Below are 21674 nucleotides of genomic sequence, written 5' to 3'. Positions count from 1 at the left end.
CCTTTCCAGAGTGTTTGTAAGCTTTTCTTTGCAGGGTCGCAAGATTTGCTTTCCCTTCCCGAAAGGAAATGAAATTTCCTTTCGGGAAGGGAAACCAAATCTTGCGATTTTAATGGGGATCAATTGGACAGGCTTTGGGGCAAGTCCCTGCACTTGTTGGGCTGTCATGCCTTTTCATGGCTTTGGCTCTGGCTGAAATTTTTTTTTTCTTTTTTTTTATTTTTGAATGCATCCGTGCCATGTCCCTCATATCTTCCCAACCAAGTTGTATGTACCTCCTTGGATTTGTTTTGCTTTTACAACACCTGTCAGCATCCTTTTGGCCTTTTTTGGTGCTTTGCACTGCACCTGGCTTCTGCCCAGACCACTTTCTTGTAGTCACCAAATTTTCAATTTTTCTTTTTTTTTTTTTTCAATTTTGTTTCCTTTGATCTTATCTCCATTCCAGAGTGTGTGTAAGCCCTTCTTATTTGTTTTGGCCTTCAGCAGGGATCAATTCTGGCAAGGCTTGCTGTATGTTGTGCGTGTCCTTGCAGTTGTTTGCATGCCATGCCTTTTCATGGCTTTGACATTGGCTGAGATTTTTTTTTTTCTTTTTTTAAGTATCCATGCAATGTCGCTCATATCTTCCCCACCAAGTTGTGTCTGCCTCCTTGATTTTTGCCCTTTTTTTACAACACCTGTCAGGTTATTTTTGGCCTCTTTTGGTGCTTTGCACTGCACCTGGCTTCTGCCCAGACCACTTTCTTGTAGTCACCAAATTTTCCATTTTTCTTTTTTTTTTTTTTCAATTTTGTTTCCTTTGATCATATCTCCATTCCAGAGTGTGTGTAAGCCATTCTTATTTGTTTTGGCCTTCAGCAGGGATCAATTCTGGCAAGGCTTGCTGTATGTTGTGCGTGTCCTTGCAGTTGTTTGCATGCCATGCCTTTTCATGGCTTTGGCTCTGGCTGAGATTTTTTTTTTTTCTTTTTTTAAGTATCCATGCAATGTTGCTCATATCTTCCCCACCAAGTTGTGTCTGCCTCCTTGATTTTTGCCCTTTTTTTACAACACCTGTCAGATTATTTTTGGCCTCTTTTGGTGCTTTGCACTGCACCTGGCTTCTGCCCAGACCACTTTCTTGTAGTCACCAAATTTTCCATTTTTCTTTTTCTTTTTTTTCAATTTTGTTTCCTTTGATCATATCTCCATTCCAGAGTGTTTGTAAGCCTTTCTTTGCAGGGTCGCAAGATTTGGTTTCCCTTCCCGAAAGGAAACCAAATCTTGCGATTTTAATGGGGATCAATTGGACAAGCTTTGGGGCAAGTCCCTGCACTTGTTGGGCTGTCATGCCTTTTCATGGCTTTGGCTCTGGCTGAGATTTTTTTTTTTCTTTTTTTTTTTTGAATGCATCCGTGCCATGTCCCTCATATCTTCCCCACCAAGTTGTATGTACCTCCTTGGATTTTGTTTTGCTTTTACAACACCTGTTAGCATTCTTTTAACTTTTTTTGGTGCTTTGCATTGCACCGGGCTTCTGCCCAGACCACTTTCATGTAGTCACCAAATTTTCCATTTTTCTTTTTTTTTTTTTTTCAATTTCGTTTCCTTTGATCATATCTCCATTCCAGAGTGTGTGTAAGCCCTTCTTATTTGTTTTGGCCTTCAGCAGGGATCAATTCTGGCAAGGCTTGGTGTATGTTGTGCGTGTCCCTGCAGTTGTTTGCATGCCATGCCTTTTCATGGCTTTGACTTTGGCTGAGATTTTTTTTTTCTTTTTTTAAGTATCCATGCAATGTTGCTCATATCGTCCCCACCAAGTTGTGTCTGCCTCCTTGATTTTTGCCCTTTTTTTACAACACCTGTCAGGTTATTTTTGGCCTCTTTTGGTGCTTTGCACTGCACCTGGCTTCTGCCCAGACCACTTTCTTGTAGTCACCAAATTTTCCATTTTTCTTTTTTTTTTTTTTTTCAATTTTGTTTCCTTTGATCATATCTCCATTCCAGAGTGTGTGTAAGCCCTTCTTATTTGTTTTTCGCCTTCAGCAGGGATCAATTCTGGCAAGGCTTGCTGTATGTTGTGCGTGTCCTTGCAGTTGTTTGCATGCCATGCCTTTTCATGTCTTTGACTCTGGCTGAGATTTTTTTTTTTTCTTTTTTTAAGTATCCATGCAATGTTGCTCATATCTTCCCCACCAAGTTGTGTCTGCCTCCTTGATTTTTGCCCTTTTTTTACAACACCTGTCAGCATCCTTTTGGCCTTTTTTGGTGCTTTGCACTGCACCTGGCTTCTGCCCAGACCACTTTCTTGTAGTCACCAAATTTCCCAATTTTCCCTTTTTTGGGGGTTTTTTGCAATTGCATTTCTTTTGATCATATCTCCTTTCCAGAGTGTTTGTAAGCCTTTCTTTGCAGGGTCGCAAGATTTGGTTTCCCTTCCCGAAAGGAAATGAAATTTCCTTTCGGGAAGGGAAACCAAATCTTGCGATTTTAATAGGGATCAATTGGACAGGCTTTGGGGCAAGTCCCTGCACTTGTTGGGCTGTCATGCCTTTTCATGGCTCTGGCTCTGGCTGAGATTTTTTTTTCTTTTTTTTTATTTTTGAATGCATCAGTGCCATGTCCCTCATATATTCCCAACCAAGTTGTATGTACCTCCTTGGATTTTGTTTTGCTTTTACAACACCTGTCAGCATCCTTTTGGCCTTTTTTGGTGCTTTGCACTGCACCTGGCTTCTGCCCAGACCACTTTCTTGTAGTCACCAAATTTTCAATTTTTCTTTTTTTTTTTTTTCAATTTTGTTTCCTTTGATCTTATCTCCATTCCAGAGTGTGTGTAAGCCCTTCTTATTTGTTTTGGCCTTCAGCAGGGATCAATTCTGGCAAGGCTTGGTGTATGTTTTGGGTGTCCTTGCAGTTGTTTGCATGCCATGCCTTTTCATGGCTTTGACTTTGGCTGAGATTTTTTTTTTTCTTTTTTTAAGTATCCATGCAATGTTGCTCATATCTTCCCCACCAAGTTGTGTCTGCCTCCTTGATTTTTGCCCTTTTTTTACAACACCTGTCAGCATCCTTTTGGCCTTTTTTGGTGCTTTGCACTGCACCTGGCTTCTGCACAGACCACTTTCTTGTAGTCACCAAATTTTCCATTTTTCTTTTTTTTTTTTTTTTTCAATTTTGTTTCCTTTGATCATATCTCCATTCCAGAGTGTGTGTAAGCCCTTCTTATTTGTTTTTCGCCTTCAGCAGCGATCAATTCTGGCAAGGCTTGCTGTATGTTGTGCGTGTCCTTCAGTTGTTTGCATGCCATGCCTTTTCATGGCTTTGACTTTGGCTGAGATTTTTTTTTTTCTTTTTTTAAGTATCCATGCAATGTTGCTCATATCTTCCCCACCAAGTTGTGTCTGCCTCCTTGATTTTTGCCCTTTTTTTACAACACCTGTCAGGTTATTTTTGGCCTCTTTTGGTGCTTTGCACTGCACCTGGCTTCTGCCCAGACCACTTTCTTGTAGTCACCAAATTTCCCAACTTTCCCTTTTTTGGGGGTTTTTTGCAATTGCATTTCTTTTGATCATATCTCCTTTCCAGAGTGTTTGTAAGCCTTTCTTTGCAGGGTCGCAATATTTGGTTTCCCTTCCCGAAAGGAAATGAAATTTCCTTTCGGGAAGGGAAAGCAAATCTTGCGATTTTAATGGGGATCAATTGGACAGGCTTTGGGACAAGTCCCTGCACTTGTTGGGCTGTCATGCCTTTTCATGGCTTTGGCTCTGGATGAGATTTTTTTTTTCTTTTTTTTATTTTTGAATGCATCCGTGCCATGTCCCTCATATCTTCCCCACCAAGTTGTATGTACCTCCTTGGATTTTGTTTTGCTTTTACAACACCTGTCAGCATCCTTTTGGCCTTTTTTGGTGCTTTGCACTGCACCTGGCTTCTGCCCAGACCACTTTCTTGTAGTCACCAAATTTTCCATTTTTCTTTTTTTTTTTTTTTCAATTTTGTTTCCTTTGATCATATCTCCATTCCAGAGTGTGTGTAAGCCCTTCTTTTTTGTTTTGGCCTTCAGCAGGGATCAATTCTGGCAAGGCTTGCTGTATGTTGTGCGTGTCCCTGCAGTTGTTTGCATGCCATGCCTTTTCATGGCTTTGACTTTGGCTGAGATTTTTTTTTTTTCTTTTTTTAAGTATCCATGCAATGTTGCTCATATCTTCCCCACCAAGTTGTGTCTGCCTCCTTGATTTTTGCCCTTTTTTTACAACACCTGTCTGATTATTTTTGGCCTCTTTTGGTGCTTTGCACTGCACCTGGCTTCTGCCCAGACCACTTTCTTGTAGTCACCAAATTTCCCAACTTTCCCTTTTTTGGGGGTTTTTTTGCAATTGCATTTCTTTTGATCATATCTCCTTTCCAGAGTGTTTGTAAGCCTTTCTTTGCAGGGTCGCAAGATTTGGTTTCCCTTCCCGAAAGGAAATGAAATTTCCTTTCGGGAAGGGAAACCAAATCTTGCGATTTTAATGGGGATCAATTGGACAGGCTTTGGGGCAAGTCCCTGCACTTGTTGGGCTGTCATGCCTTTTCATGGCTTTGGCTCTGGCTGAGATTTTTTTTTTCTTTTTTTTTATTTTTGAATGCATCCGTGCCATGTCCCTCATATCTTCCCCACCAAGTTGTATGTACCTCCTTGGATTTTGTTTTGCTTTTACAACACCTGTCAGCATCCTTTTGGCCTTTTTTGGTGCTTTGCACTGCACCTGGCTTCTGCCCAGACCACTTTCTTGTAGTCACCAAATTTTCAATTTTTCTTTTTTTTTTTTTTCAATTTTGTTTCCTTTGATCTTATCTCCATTCCAGAGTGTGTGTAAGCCATTCTTATTTGTTTTGGCATTCAGCAGGGATCAATTCTGGCAAGGCTTGCTGTATGTTGTGCGTGTCCTTGCAGTTGTTTGCATGCCATGCCTTTTCATGGCTTTGACATTGGCTGAGATTTTTTTTTTTCTTTTTTTAAGTATCCATGCAATGTCGCTCATATCTTCCCCACCAAGTTGTGTCTGCCTCCTTGATTTTTGCCCTTTTTTTACAACACCTGTCAGGTTATTTTTGGCCTCTTTTGGTGCTTTGCACTGCACCTGGCTTCTGCCCAGACCACTTTCGTGTAGTCACCAAACTTTCCATTTTTCTTTTTCTTTTTTTTCAATTTTGTTTCCTTTGATCATATCTCCATTCCAGAGTGTGTGTAAGCCATTCTTATTTGTTTTGGCCTTCAGCAGGGATCAATTCTGGCAAGGCTTGCTGTATGTTGTGCGTGTCCTTGCAGTTGTTTGCATGCCATGCCTTTTCATGGCTTTGGCTCTGGCTGAGATTTTTTTTTTTTCTTTTTTTAAGTATCCATGCAATGTTGCTCATATCTTCCCCACCAAGTTGTGTCTGCCTCCTTGATTTTTGCCCTTTTTTTACAACACCTGTCAGATTATTTTTGGCCTCTTTTGGTGCTTTGCACTGCACCTGGCTTCTGCCCAGACCACTTTCTTGTAGTCACCAAATTTTCCATTTTTCTTTTTCTTTTTTTTCAATTTTGTTTCCTTTGATCATATCTCCATTCCAGAGTGTGTGTAAGCCCTTCTTTTTTGTTTTGGCCTTCAGCAGGGATCAATTCTGGCAAGGCTTGCTGTATGTTGTGCGTGTCCCTGCAGTTGTTTGCATGCCATGCCTTTTCATGGCTTTGACTTTGGCTGAGATTTTTTTTTTTTCTTTTTTTAAGTATCCATGCAATGTTGCTCATATCTTCCCCACCAAGTTGTGTCTGCCTCCTTGATTTTTGCCCTTTTTTTACAACACCTGTCAGGTTATTTTTGGCCTCTTTTGGTGCTTTGCACTGCACCTGGCTTCTGCCCAGACCACTTTCTTGTAGTCACCAAATTTCCCAACTTTCCCTTTTTTGGGGGTTTTTTGCAATTGCATTTCTTTTGATCATATCTCCTTTCCAGAGTGTTTGTAAGCCTTTCTTTGCAGGGTCGCAAGATTTGGTTTCCCTTCCCGAAAGGAAATGAAATTTCCTTTCGGGAAGGGAAACCAAATCTTGCGATTTTAATGGGGATCAATTGGACAGGCTTTGGGGCAAGTCCCTGCACTTGTTGGGCTGTCATGCCTTTTCATGGCTTTGGCTCTGGCTGAGATTTTTTTTTTTCTTTTTTTTTATTTTTGAATGCATCCGTGCCATGTCCCTCATATCTTCCCCACCAAGTTGTATGTACCTCCTTGGATTTTGTTTTGCTTTTACAACACCTGTCAGCATCCTTTTGGCCTTTTTTGGTGCTTTGCACTGCACCTGGCTTCTGCACAGACCACTTTCTTGTAGTCACCAAATTTTCAATTTTTCTTTTTTTTTTTTTTCAATTTTGTTTCCTTTGATCTTATCTCCATTCCAGAGTGTGTGTAAGCCATTCTTATTTGTTTTGGCCTTCAGCAGGGATCAATTCTGGCAAGGCTTGCTGTATGTTGTGCGTGTCCTTGCAGTTGTTTGCATGCCATGCCTTTTCATGGCTTTGACATTGGCTGAGATTTTTTTTTTTCTTTTTTTAAGTATCCATGCAATGTCGCTCATATCTTCCCCACCAAGTTGTGTCTGCCTCCTTGATTTTTGCCCTTTTTTTACAACACCTGTTAGGTTATTTTTGGCCTCTTTTGGTGCTTTGCACTGCACCTGGCTTCTGCCCAGACCACTTTCGTGTAGTCACCAAACTTTCCATTTTTCTTTTTCTTTTTTTTCAATTTTGTTTCCTTTGATCATATCTCCATTCCAGAGTGTGTGTAAGCCATTCTTATTTGTTTTGGCCTTCAGCAGGGATCAATTCTGGCAAGGCTTGCTGTATGTTGTGCGTGTCCTTGCAGTTGTTTGCATGCCATGCCTTTTCATGGCTTTGGCTCTGGCTGAGATTTTTTTTTTTTCTTTTTTTAAGTATCCATGCAATGTTGCTCATATCTTCCCCACCAAGTTGTGTCTGCCTCCTTGATTTTTGCCCTTTTTTTACAACACCTGTCAGATTATTTTTGGCCTCTTTTGGTGCTTTGCACTGCACCTGGCTTCTGCCCAGACCACTTTCTTGTAGTCACCAAATTTCCCAACTTTCCCTTTTTTGGGGGTTTTTTGCAATTGCATTTCTTTTGATCATATCTCCTTTCCAGAGTGTTTGTAAGCCTTTCTTTGCAGGATCGCAAGATTATGTTTCCCTTCCCGAAATGAAATTTCCTTTCGGGAAGGGAAACCAAATCTTGCGATTTTAATGGGGATCAATTGGACAAGCTTTGGGGCAAGTCCCTGCACTTGTTGGGCTGTCATGCTTTTTCATGGCTTTGGCTCTGGCTGAGATTTTTTTTTTCTTTTTTTTATTTTTGAATGCATCCGTGCCATGTCCCTCATATCTTCCCCACCAAGTTGTATGTACCTCCTTGGATTTTGTTTTGCTTTTACAACACCTGTCAGCATCCTTTTGGCCTTTTTTGGTGCTTTGCACTGCACCTGGCTTCTGCCCAGACCACTTTCTTGTAGTCACCAAATTTTCCATTTTTCTTTTTTTTTTTTTTTCAATTTTGTTTCCTTTGATCATATCTCCATTCCAGAGTGTGTGTAAGCCCTTCTTATTTGTTTTGGCCTTCAGCAGGGATCAATTCTGGCAAGGCTTGGTGTATGTTGTGCGTGTCCTTCAGTTGTTTGCATGCCATGCCTTTTCATGGCTTTGACTTGAGCCGAGATTTTTTTTTTTTCTTTTTTTAAGTATCCATGCAATGTTGCTCATATCTTCCCCACCAAGTTGTGTCTGGCTCCTTGATTTTTGCCCTTTTTTTACAACACCTGTCAGGTTATTTTTGGCCTCTTTTGGTGCTTTGCACTGCACCTGGCTTCTGCCCAGACCACTTTCTTGTAGTCACCAAATTTTCCATTTTTCTTTTTTTTTTTTTTTCAATTTTGTTTCCTTTGATCATATCTCCATTCCAGAGTGTGTGTAAGCCCTTCTTATTTGTTTTTCGCCTTCAGCAGGGATCAATTCTGGCAAGGCTTGCTGTATGTTGTGCGTGTCCTTCAGTTGTTTGCATGCCATGCCTTTTCATGGCTTTGACTTTGGCTGAGATTTTTTTTTTTTCTTTTTTTAAGTATCCATGCAATGTTGCTCATATCTTCCCCCAAGTTGTGTCTGCCTCCTTGATTTTTGCCCTTTTTTTACAACACCTGTCAGGTTATTTTTGGCCTCTTTTGGTGCTTTGCACTGCACCTGGCTTCTGCCCAGACCACTTTCTTGTAGTCACCAAATTTCCCAACTTTCCCTTTTTTGGGGGTTTTTTGCAATTGCATTTCTTTTGATCATATCTCCTTTCCAGAGTGTTTGTAAGCCTTTCTTTGCAGGGTCGCAAGATTTGGTTTCCCTTCCCGAAAGGAAATTTCATTTCCTTTCGGGAAGGGAAACCAAATCTTGCGATTTTAATGGGGATCAATTGGACAGGCTTTGGGGCAAGTCCCTGCACTTGTTGGGCTGTCATGCCTTTTCATGGCTTTGGCTCTGGCTGAGAGTTTTTTTTTCTTTTTTTTTATTTTTGAATGCATCCGTGCCATGTCCCTCATATCTTCCCCACCAAGTTGTATGTACCTCCTTGGATTTTGTTTTGCTTTTACAACACCTGTCAGCATCCTTTTGGCCTTTTTTGGTGCTTTGCACTGCACCTGGCTTCTGCCCAGACCACTTTCTTGTAGTCACCAAATTTTCCATTTTTCTTTTTTTTTTTTTTCAATTTTGTTTCCTTTGATCTTATCTCCATTCCAGAGTGTGTGTAAGCCATTCTTATTTGTTTTGGCCTTCAGCAGGGATCAATTCTGGCAAGGCTTGGTGTATGTTGTGCGTGTCCTTGCAGTTGTTTGCATGCCATGCCTTTTCATGGCTTTGACATTGGCTGAGATTTTTTTTTTTCTTTTTTTAAGTATCCATGCAATGTCGCTCATATCTTCCCCACCAAGTTGTGTCTGCCTCCTTGATTTTTGCCCTTTTTTTACAACACCTGTCAGGTTATTTTTGGCCTCTTTTGGTGCTTTGCACTGCACCTGGCTTCTGCCCAGACCACTTTCGTGTAGTCACCAAACTTTCCATTTTTCTTTTTTTTTTTTTTCAATTTTGTTTCCTTTGATCATATCTCCATTCCAGAGTGTGTGTAAGCCATTCTTATTTGTTTTGGCCTTCAGCAGGGATCAATTCTGGCAAGGCTTGCTGTATGTTGTGCGTGTCCTTGCAGTTGTTTGCATGCCATGCCTTTTCATGGCTTTGGCTCTGGCTGAGATTTTTTTTTTTTCTTTTTTTAAGTATCCATGCAATGTTGCTCATATCTTCCCCACCAAGTTGTGTCTGCCTCCTTGATTTTTGCCCTTTTTTTACAACACCTGTCTGATTATTTTTGGCCTCTTTTGGTGCTTTGCACTGCACCTGGCTTCTGCCCAGACCACTTTCTTGTAGTCACCAAATTTCCCAACTTTCCCTTTTTTGGGGGTTTTTTGCAATTGCATTTCTTTTGATCATATCTCCTTTCCAGAGTGTTTGTAAGCCTTTCTTTGCAGGATCGCAAGATTATGTTTCCCTTCCCGAAATGAAATTTCCTTTCGGGAAGGGAAACCAAATCTTGCGATTTTAATGGGGATCAATTGGACAAGCTTTGGGGCAAGTCCCTGCACTTGTTGGGCTGTCATGCCTTTTCATGGCTTTGGCTCTGGCTGAGATTTTTTTTTTCTTTTTTTTATTTTTGAATGCATCCGTGCCATGTCCCTCATATCTTCCCCACCAAGTTGTATGTACCTCCTTGGATTTTGTTTTGCTTTTACAACACCTGTCAGCATCCTTTTGGCCTTTTTTGGTGCTTTGCACTGCACCTGGCTTCTGCCCAGACCACTTTCTTGTAGTCACCAAATTTTCCATTTTTCTTTTTTTTTTTTTTTCAATTTTGTTTCCTTTGATCATATCTCCATTCCAGAGTGTGTGTAAGCCATTCTTATTTGTTTTGGCCTTCAGCAGGGATCAATTCTGGCAAGGCTTGGTGTATGTTGTGCGTGTCCCTGCAGTTGTTTGCATGCCATGCCTTTTCATGGCTTTGACTTGAGCCGAGATTTTTTTTTTTTCTTTTTTTAAGTATCCATGCAATGTTGCTCATATCGTCCCCACCAAGTTGTGTCTGCCTCCTTGATTTTTGCCCTTTTTTTACAACACCTGTCAGGTTATTTTTGGCCTCTTTTGGTGCTTTGCACTGCACCTGGCTTCTGCCCAGACCACTTTCTTGTAGTCACCAAATTTTCCATTTTTCTTTTTTTTTTTTTTTCAATTTTGTTTCCTTTGATCATATCTCCATTCCAGAGTGTGTGTAAGCCCTTCTTATTTGTTTTTCGCCTTCAGCAGGGATCAAATCTGGCAAGGCTTGGTGTATGTTGTGCGTGTCCTTCAGTTGTTTGCATGCCATGCCTTTTCATGGCTTTGACTTTGGCTGAGATTTTTTTTTTTCTTTTTTTAAGTATCCATGCAATGTTGCTCATATCTTCCCCCAAGTTGTGTCTGCCTCCTTGATTTTTGCCCTTTTTTTACAACACCTGTCAGGTTATTTTTGGCCTCTTTTGGTGCTTTGCAGTGCACCTGGCTTCTGCCCAGACCACTTTCTTGTAGTCACCAAATTTCCCAACTTTCCCTTTTTTGGGGGTTTTTTGCAATTGCATTTCTTTTGATCATATCTCCTTTCCAGAGTGTTTGTAAGCCTTTCTTTGCAGGGTCGCAAGATTTGGTTTCCCTTCCCGAAAGGAAATGAAATTTCCTTTCGGGAAGGGAAACCAAATCTTGCGATTTTAATGGGGATCAATTGGACAGGCTTTGGGGCAAGTCCCTGCACTTGTTGGGCTGTCATGCCTTTTCATGGCTTTGGCTCTGGATGAGATTTTTTTTTTTCTTTTTTTTATTTTTGAATGCATCCGTGCCATGTCCCTCATATCTTACCCACCAAGTTGTATGTACCTCCTTGGATTTTGTTTTGCTTTTACAACACCTGTCAGCATCCTTTTGGCCTTTTTTGGTGCTTTGCACTGCACCTGGCTTCTGCCCAGACCACTTTCTTGTAGTCACCAAATTTTCCATTTTTCTTTTTTTTTTTTTTTCAATTTTGTTTCCTTTGATTATATCTCCATTCCAGAGTGTGTGTAAGCCCTTCTTTTTTGTTTTGGCCTTCAGCAGGGATCAATTCTGGCAAGGCTTGCTGTATGTTGTGCGTGTCCCTGCAGTTGTTTGCATGCCATGCCTTTTGATGGCTTTGACTTTGGCTGAGATTTTTTTTTTTTCTTTTTTTAAGTATCCATGCAATGTTGCTCATATCTTCCCCACCAAGTTGTGTCTGCCTCCTTGATTTTTGCCCTTTTTTTACAACACCTGTCAGGTTATTTTTGGCCTCTTTTGGTGCTTTGCACTGCACCTGGCTTCTGCCCAGACCACTTTCTTGTAGTCACCAAATTTCCCAACTTTCCCTTTTTTGGGGGTTTTTTGCAATTGCATTTCTTTTGATCATATCTCCTTTCCAGAGTGTTTGTAAGCTTTTCTTTGCAGGGTCGCAAGATTTGGTTTCCCTTCCCGAAAGGAAATGAAATTTCCTTTCGGGAAGGGAAACCAAATCTTGCGATTTTAATGGGGATCAATTGGACAGGCTTTGGGGCAAGTCCCTGCACTTGTTGGGCTGTCATGCCTTTTCATGGCTTTGGCTCTGGCTGAAATTTTTTTTTTCTTTTTTTTTATTTTTGAATGCATCCGTGCCATGTCCCTCATATCTTCCCCACCAAGTTGTATGTACCTCCTTGGATTTGTTTTGCTTTTACAACACCTGTCAGCATCCTTTTGGCCTTTTTTGGTGCTTTGCACTGCACCTGGCTTCTGCCCAGACCACTTTCTTGTAGTCACCAAATTTTCAATTTTTCTTTTTTTTTTTTTTCAATTTTGTTTCCTTTGATCTTATCTCCATTCCAGAGTGTGTGTAAGCCCTTCTTATTTGTTTTGGCCTTCAGCAGGGATCAATTCTGGCAAGGCTTGCTGTATGTTGTGCGTGTCCTTGCAGTTGTTTGCATGCCATGCCTTTTCATGGCTTTGACATTGGCTGAGATTTTTTTTTTTCTTTTTTTAAGTATCCATGCAATGTCGCTCATATCTTCCCCACCAAGTTGTGTCTGCCTCCTTGATTTTTGCCCTTTTTTTACAACACCTGTCAGGTTATTTTTGGCCTCTTTTGGTGCTTTGCACTGCACCTGGCTTCTGCCCAGACCACTTTCTTGTAGTCACCAAATTTTCCATTTTTCTTTTTTTTTTTTTTCAATTTTGTTTCCTTTGATCATATCTCCATTCCAGAGTGTGTGTAAGCCATTCTTATTTGTTTTGGCCTTCAGCAGGGATCAATTCTGGCAAGGCTTGCTGTATGTTGTGCGTGTCCTTGCAGTTGTTTGCATGCCATGCCTTTTCATGGCTTTGGCTCTGGCTGAGATTTTTTTTTTTTCTTTTTTTAAGTATCCATGCAATGTTGCTCATATCTTCCCCACCAAGTTGTGTCTGCCTCCTTGATTTTTGCCCTTTTTTTACAACACCTGTCAGATTATTTTTGGCCTCTTTTGGTGCTTTGCACTGCACCTGGCTTCTGCCCAGACCACTTTCTTGTAGTCACCAAATTTCCCAACTTTCCCTTTTTTGGGGGTTTTTTGCAATTGCATTTCTTTTGATCATATCTCCTTTCCAGAGTGTTTGTAAGCCTTTCTTTGCAGGGTCGCAAGATTTGGTTTCCCTTCCCGAAAGGAAATGAAATTTCCTTTCGGGAAGGGAAACCAAATCTTGCGATTTTAATGGGGATCAATTGGACAGGCTTTGGGGCAAGTCCCTGCACTTGTTGGGCTGTCATGCCTTTTCATGGCTTTGGCTCTGGCTGAGATTTTTTTTTTCTTTTTTTTATTTTTGAATGCATCCGTGCCATGTCCCTCATATCTTCCCAACCAAGTTGTATGTACCTCCTTGGATTTTGTTTTGCTTTTACAACACCTGTCAGCATCCTTTTGGCCTGTTTTGGTGCTTTGCACTGCACCTGGCTTCTGCACAGACCACTTTCTTGTAGTCACCAAATTTTCCATTTTTCTTTTTCTTTTTTTTCAATTTTGTTTCCTTTGATCATATCTCCATTCCAGAGTGTTTGTAAGCCCCTCTTATTTGTTTTGGCCTTCAGCAGGGATCAATTCTGGCAAGGCTTGGTGTATGTTGTGCGTGTCCCTGCAGTTGTGTGCATGCCATGCCTTTTCATGGCTTTGACTTTGGCTGAGATTTTTTTTTTTCTTTTTTTAAGTATCCATGCAATGTTGCTCATATCTTCCCCACCAAGTTGTGTCTGCCTCCTTGATTTTTGCCCTTTTTTTACAACACCTGTCAGGTTATTTTTGGCCTCTTTTGGTGCTTTGCACTGCACCTGGCTTCTGCCCAGACCACTTTCTTGTAGTCACCAAATTTTCCATTTTTCTTTTTTTTTTTTTTCAATTTTGTTTCCTTTGATCATATCTCCATTCCAGAGTGTGTGTAAGCCATTCTTATTTGTTTTGGCCTTCAGCAGGGATCAATTCTGGCAAGGCTTGCTGTATGTTGTGCGTGTCCTTGCAGTTGTTTGCATGCCATGCCATTTCATGGCTTTGGCTCTGGCTGAGATTTTTTTTTTTTCTTTTTTTAAGTATCCATGCAATGTTGCTCATATCTTCCCCACCAAGTTGTGTCTGCCTCCTTGATTTTTGCCCTTTTTTTACAACACCTGTCAGATTATTTTTGGCCTCTTTTGGTGCTTTGCACTGCACCTGGCTTCTGCCCAGACCACTTTCTTGTAGTCACCAAATTTCCCAACTTTCCCTTTTTTGGGGGTTTTTTGCAATTGCATTTCTTTTGATCATATCTCCTTTCCAGAGTGTTTGTAAGCCTTTCTTTGCAGGGTCGCAAGATTTGGTTTCCCTTCCCGAAAGGAAATGAAATTTCCTTTCGGGAAGGGAAACCAAATCTTGCGATTTTAATAGGGATCAATTGGACAGGCTTTGGGGCAAGTCCCTGCACTTGTTGGGCTGTCATGCCTTTTCATGGCTTTGGCTCTGGCTGAGATTTTTTTTTTCTTTTTTTTTATTTTTGAATGCATCAGTGCCATGTCCCTCATATATTCCCAACCAAGTTGTATGTACCTCCTTGGATTTTGTTTTGCTTTTACAACACCTGTCAGCATCCTTTTGGCCTTTTTTGGTGCTTTGCACTGCACCTGGCTTCTGCCCAGACCACTTTCTTGTAGTCACCAAATTTTCAATTTTTCTTTTTTTTTTTTTTCAATTTTGTTTCCTTTGATCTTATCTCCATTCCAGAGTGTGTGTAAGCCCTTCTTATTTGTTTTGGCCTTCAGCAGGGATCAATTCTGGCAAGGCTTGCTGTATGTTTTGGGTGTCCTTGCAGTTGTTTGCATGCCATGCCTTTTCATGGCTTTGACTTTGGCTGAGATTTTTTTTTTTCTTTTTTTAAGTATCCATGCAATGTTGCTCATATCTTCCCCACCAAGTTGTGTCTGCCTCCTTGATTTTTGCCCTTTTTTTCCAACACCTGTCAGGTTATTTTTGGCCTCTTTTGGTGCTTTGCAGTGCACCTGGCTTCTGCCCAGACCACTTTCTTGTAGTCACCAAATTTCCCAATTTTCCCTTTTTTGGGGGTTTTTTGCAATTGCATTTCTTTTGATCATATCTCCTTTCCAGAGTGTTTGTAAGCCTTTCTTTGCAGGGTCACAAGATTTGGTTTCCCTTCCCGAAAGGAAATTTCATTTCCTTTCGGGAAGGGAAACCAAATCTTGCGATTTTAATGGGGATCAATTGGACAAGCTTTGGGGCAAGTCCCTGCACTTGTTGGGCTGTCATGCCTTTTCATGTCTTTGGCTCTGGATGAGATTTTTTTTTTCTTTTTTTTATTTTTGAATGCATCCGTGCCATGTCCCTCATATCTTCCCCACCAAGTTGTATGTACCTCCTTGGATTTTGTTTTGCTTTTACAACACCTGTCAGCATCCTTTTGGCCTTTTTTGGTGCTTTGCACTGCACCTGGCTTCTGCCCAGACCACTTTCTTGTAGTCACCAAATTTTCCATTTTTCTTTTTTTTTTTTTTTCAATTTTGTTTCCTTTGATCATATCTCCATTCCAGAGTGTGTGTAAGCCCTTCTTTTTTGTTTTGGCCTTCAGCAGGGATCAATTCTGGCAAGGCTTGCTGTATGTTGTGCGTGTCCCTGCAGTTGTTTGCATGCCATGCCTTTTCATGGCTTTGACTTTGGCTGAGATTTTTTTTTTTTCTTTTTTTAAGTATCCATGCAATGTCGCTCATATCTTCCCTACCAAGTTGTGTCTGCCTCCTTGATTTTTGCCCTTTTTTTACAACACCTGTCAGGTTATTTTTGGCCACTTTTGGTGCTTTGCACTGCACCTGGCTTCTGCCCAGACCACTTTCTTGTAGTCACCAAATTTTCCATTTTTCTTTTTTTTTTTTTTCAATTTTGTTTCCTTTGATCATATCTCCATTCCAGAGTGTGTGTAAGCCATTCTTATTTGTTTTGGCCTTCAGCAGGGATCAATTCTGGCAAGGCTTGCTGTATGTTGTGCGTGTCCTTGCAGTTGTTTGCATGCCATGCCTTTTCATGGCTTTGGCTCTGGCTGAGATTTTTTTTTTTCTTTATTTAAGTATCCATGCCATGTTGCTCATATCTTCCCCACCAAGTTGTGTCTGCCTCCTTGATTTTTGCCCTTTTTTTACAACACCTGTCAGGTTATTTTTGGCCTCTTTTGGTGCTTTGCACTGCACCTGGCTTCTGCCCAGACCACTTTCTTGTAGTCACCAAATTTCCCAACTTTCCCTTTTTTGGGGGTTTTTTGCAATTGCATTTCTTTTGATCATATCTCCTTTCCAGAGTGTTTGTAAGACTTTCTTTGCAGGGTCGCAAGATTTGGTTTCCCTTCCCAAAAGGAAACCAAATCTTGCGATTTTAATGGGGATCAATTGGACAGGCTTTGAGGCAAGTCCCTGCACTTGTTGGGCTTTCATGCCTTTTCATGGCTTTGGCTCTGGCTGAGATTTTTTTTTTCTTTTTTTTATTTTTGAATGCATCCGTGCCATGTCCCTCATATCTTCCCCACCAAGTTGTATGTACCTCCTTGGATTTTGTTTTGCTTTTACAACACCTGTTAGCATTCTTTTAACTTTTTTTGGTGCTTTGCACTGCACCGGGCTTCTGCACAGACCACTTTCTTGTAGTCACCAAATTTTCCATTTTTCTTTTTTTTTTTTTTCCAATTTTGTTTCCTTTGATCATATCTCCATTCCAGAGTGTGTGTAAGCCCTTCTTATTTGTTTTGGCCTTCAGCAGGGATCAATTCTGGCAAGGCTTGGTGTATGTTGTGCGTGTCCTTGCAGTTGTTTGCATGCCATGCCTTTTCATGGCTTTGACTTTGGCTGAGATTTTTTTTTTTCTTTTTTTAAGTATCCATGCAATGTTGCTCATATCTTCCCCACCAAGTTGTGTCTGCCTCCTTGATTTTTGTCCTTTTTTTTTACAACACCTGTCAGGTTATTTTTGGCCTCTTTTGGTGCTTTGCACTGCACCTGGCTTCTGCCCAGACCACTTTCTTGTAGTCACCAAATTTCCCAACTTTCCCTTTTTTGGGGGTTTTTTGCAATTGCATTTCTTTTGATCTTATCTCCTTTCCAGAGTGTTTGTAAGCCTTTCTTTGCAGGGTCGCAAGATTTGGTTTCCCTTCCCGAAAGGAAATGAAATTTCCTTTCGGGAAGGGAAACCAAATCTTGCGATTTTAATAGGGATCAATTGGACAAGCTTTGGGGCAAGTCCCTGCACTTATTGGGCTGTCATGCCTTTTCATGGCTTTGGCTCTGGCTGAGATTTTTTTTTTCTTTTTTTTTTATTTTTGAATGCATCCGTGCCATGTCCCTCATATCTTCCCAACCAAGTTGTATGTACCTCCTTGGATTTTGTTTTGCTTTTACAACACCTGTCAGCATCCTTTTGGCCTTTTTTGGTGCTTTGCACTGCACCTGGCTTCTGCACAGACCACTTTCTTGTAGTCACCAAATTTTCCATTTTTCTTTTTTTTTTTTTCAATTTTGTTTCTTTTGATCTTATCTCCATTCCAGAGTGTGTGTAAGCCCTTCTTATTTGTTTTGGCCTTCAGCAGGGATCAATTCGGGCAAGGCTTGCTGTATGTTGTGCGTGTCCTTGCAGTTGTTTGCATGCCATGCCTTTTCATGGCTTTGACTTTGGCTGAGATTTTTTTTTTTCTTTTTTTAAGTATCCATGCAATGTTGCTCATATCTTCCCCACCAAGTTGTGTCTGCCTCCTTGATTTTTGCCCTTTTTTTACAACACCTGTCAGGTTATTTTTGGCCTCTTTTGGTGCTTTGCACTGCACCTGGCTTCTGCCCAGACCACTTTCTTGTAGTCACCAAATTTCCCAATTTTCCCTTTTTTGGGGGTTTTTTGCAATTGCATTTCTTTTGATCATATCTCCTTTCCAGAGTGTTTGTAAGACTTTCTTTGCAGGGTCGCAAGATTTGGTTTCCCTTCCCGAAAGGAAATGAAATTTCCTTTCGGGAAGGGAAACCAAATCTTGCGATTTTAATGGGGATCAATTGGACAGGCTTTGGGGCAAGTCCCTGCACTTATTGGGCTGTCATGCCTTTTCATGGCTGTGGCTCTGGCTGAGATTTTTTTTTTCTTTTTTTTTATTTTTGAATGCATCCGTGCCATGTCCCTCATATCTTCCCAACCAAGTTGTATGTACCTCCTTGGATTTTGTTTTGCTTTTACAACACCTGTCAGCATCCTTTTGGCCTTTTTTGGTGCTTTGCACTGCACCTGGCTTCTGCACAGACCACTTTCTTGTAGTCACCAAATTTTCAATTTTTCTTTTTTTTTTTTTCAATTTTGTTTCTTTTGATCTTATCTCCATTCCAGAGTGTGTGTAAGCCCTTCTTATTTGTTTTGGCCTTCAGCAGGGATCAATTCTGGCAAGGCTTGCTGTATGTTGTGCGTGTCCTTGCAGTTTGCATGCCATGCCTTTTCATGGCTTTGACTTTGGCTGAGATTTTTTTTTTTCTTTTTTTAAGTATCCATGCAATGTTGCTCATATCTTCCCCACCAAGTTGTGTCTGCCTCCTTGATTTTTGCCCTTTTTTTACAACACCTGTCAGGTTATTTTTGGCCTCTTTTGGTGCTTTGCACTGCACCTGGCTTCTGCCCAGACCACTTTCTTGTAGTCACCAAATTTTCCATTTTTCTTTTTTTTTTTTTTCAATTTTGTTTCCTTTGATCATATCTCCATTCCAGAGTGTGTGTAAGCCATTCTTATTTGTTTTGGCCATCAGCAGGGATCAATTCTGGCAAGGCTTGCTGTATGTTGTGCGTGTCCTTGCAGTTGTTTGCATGCCATGCCTTTTCATGGCTTTGGCTCTGGCTGAGATTTTTTTTTTTCTTTATTTAAGTATCCATGCAATGTTGCTCATATCTTCCCCACCAAGTTGTGTCTGCCTCCTTGATTTTTGCCCTTTTTTTACAACACCTGTCAGGTTATTTTTGGCCTCTTTTGGTGCTTTGCACTGCACCTGGCTTCTGCCCAGACCACTTTCTTGTAGTCACCAAATTTCCCAACTTTCCCTTTTTTGGGGGTTTTTTGCAATTGCATTTCTTTTGATCATATCTCCTTTCCAGAGTGTTTGTAAGCCTTTCTTTGCAGGGTCGCAAGATTTGGTTTCCCTTCCCGAAAGGAAATGAAATTTCCTTTCGGGAAGGGAAACCAAATCTTGCGATTTTAATGGGGATCAATTGGACAAGCTTTGGGGCAAGTCCCTGCACTTGTTGGGCTGTCATGCCTTTTCATGGCTTTGGCTCTGGCTGAGATTTTTTTTTTCTTTTTTTTTATTTTTGAATGCATCCGTGCCATGTCCCTCATATCTTCCCCACCAAGTTGTATGTACCTCCTTGGATTTTGTTTTGTTTTACAACACCTGTCAGCATCCTTTTGGCCTTTTTTGGTGCTTTGCACTGCACCTGGCTTCTGCACAGACCACTTTCTTGTAGTCACCAAATTTTCAATTTTTCTTTTTTTTTTTTTTCAATTTTGTTTCCTTTGATCTTATCTCCATTCCAGAGTGTGTGTAAGCCCTTCTTATTTGTTTTGGCCTTCAGCAGGGATCAATTCTGGAAAGGCTTGGTGTATGTTGTGCGTGTCCTTGCAGTTGTGTGCATGCCATGCCTTTTCATGGCTTTGACTTTGGCTGAGATTTTTTTTTTTCTTTTTTTAAGTATCCATGCAATGTTGCTCATATCTTCCCCACCAAGTTGTGTCTGCCTCCTTGATTTTTGCCCTTTTTTTACAACACCTGTCAGGTTATTTTTGGCCTCTTTTGGTGCTTTGCACTGCACCTGGCTTCTGCCCAGACCACTTTCTTGTAGTCACCAAATTTCCCAACTTTCCCTTTTTTGGGGGTTTTTTGCAATTGCATTTCTTTTGATCATATCTCCTTTCCAGAGTGTTTGTAAGACTTTCTTTGCAGGGTCGCAAGATTTGGTTTCCCTTCCCGAAAGGAAACCAAATCTTGCGATTTTAATGGGGATCAATTGGACAGGCTTTGGGGCAAGTCCCTGCACTTGTTGGACTGTCATGCCTTTTCATGGCTTTGGCTCTGGCTGAGATTTTTTTTTTTCTTTTTTTTTTTTGAATGCATCCGTGCCATGTCCCTCATATCTTCCCCACCAAGTTGTATGTACCTCCTTGGATTTTGTTTTGCTTTTACAACACCTGTTAGCATTCTTTTAACTTTTTTTGGTGCTTTGCATTGCACCGGGCTTCTGCCCAGACCACTTTCTTGTAGTCACCAAATTTTCCATTTTTCTTTTTTTTTTTTTTTCAATTTTGTTTCCTTTGATCATATCTCCATTCCAGAGTGTGTGTAAGCCCTTCTTATTTGTTTTGGCCTTCAGCAGGGATCAATTCTGGCAAGGCTTGGTGTATGTTGTGCGTGTCCTTGCAGTTGTTTGCATGCCATGCCTTTTCATGGCTTTGAGTGGGGCCGAGATTTTTTTTTTTTCTTTTTTTAAGTATCCATGCAATGTTGCTCATATCCTCCCCACCAAGTTGTGTCTGCCTCCTTGATTTTTGCCCTTTTTTTACAACACCTGTCAGGTTATTTTTGGCCTCTTTTGGTGCTTTGCACTGCACCTGGCTTCTGCCCAGACCACTTTCTTGTAGTCACCAAATTTCCCAACTTTCCCTTTTTTGGGGGTTTTTTGCAATTGCATTTCTTTTGATCATATCTCCTTTCCAGAGTGTTTGTAAGCCTTTCTTTGCAGGGTCGCAAGATTTGGTTTCCCTTCCCGAAAGGAAATGAAATTTCCTTTCGGGAAGGGAAACGAAATCTTGCGATTTTAATGGGGATCAATTGGACAGGCTTTGGGGCAAGTCCCTGCACTTGTTGGGCTGTCATGCCTTTTCATGGCTTTGGCTCTGGCTGAGATTTTTTTTTTCTTTTTTTTTATTTTTGAATGCATCCGTGCCATGTCCCTCATATCTTCCCCACCAAGTTGTATGTACCTCCTTGGATTTTGTTTTGCTTTTACAACACCTGTCAGCATCCTTTTGGCCTTTTTTGGTGCTTTGCACTGCACCTGGCTTCTGCCCAGACCACTTTCTTGTAGTCACCAAATTATCCATTTTTCTTTTTTTTTTTTTTCAATTTTGTTTCCTTTGATCTTATCTCCATTCCAGAGTGTGTGTAAGCCATTCTTATTTGTTTTGGCCTTAAAAAGGGATCAATTCTGGCAAGGCTTGCTGTATGTTGTGCGTGTCCTTGCAGTTGTTTGCATGCCATGCCTTTTCATGGCTTTAGCTCTGGCTGAGATTTTTTTTTTTTCTTTATTTAAGTATCCATGCAATGTTGCTCATATCTTCCCCACCAAGTTGTGTCTGCCTCCTTGATTTTTGCCCTTTTTTTACAACACCTGTCAGGTTATTTTTGGCCTCTTTTGGTGCTTTGCACTGCACCTGGCTTCTGCCCAGACCACTTTCTTGTAGTCACCAAATTTCCCAACTTTCCCTTTTTTGGGGGTTTTTTGCAATTGCATTTCTTTTGATCATATCTCCTTTCCAGAGTGTTTGTAAGCCTTTCTTTGCAGGGTCGCAAGATTTGGTTTCCCTTCCCGAAAGGAAACCAAATCTTGCGATTTTAATGGGGATCAATTGGACAAGCTTTGGGGCAAGTCCCTGCACTTGTTGGACTGTCATGCCTTTTCATGGCTTTGGCTCTGGCTGAGATTTTTTTTTTCTTTTTTTTTTTTGAATGCATCCGTGCCATGTCCCTCATATCTTCCCCACCAAGTTGTATGTACCTCCTTGGATTTTGTTTTGCTTTTACAACACCTGTTAGCATTCTTTTAACTTTTTTTGGTGCTTTGCATTGCACTGGGCTTCTGCCCAGACCACTTTCTTGTAGTCACCAAATTTTCCATTTTTCTTTTTTTTTTTTTTTCAATTTTGTTTCCTTTGATCATATCTCCATTCCAGAGTGTGTGTAAGCCCTTCTTTTTTGTTTTGGCCTTC

The sequence above is a fragment of the Haemorhous mexicanus genome, chromosome 3 (assembly GCF_027477595.1).
Source record: "Haemorhous mexicanus isolate bHaeMex1 chromosome 3, bHaeMex1.pri, whole genome shotgun sequence".
NCBI lineage: Eukaryota > Metazoa > Chordata > Aves > Passeriformes > Fringillidae > Haemorhous > Haemorhous mexicanus.
This window is presented reverse-complemented; position numbering follows the sequence as displayed.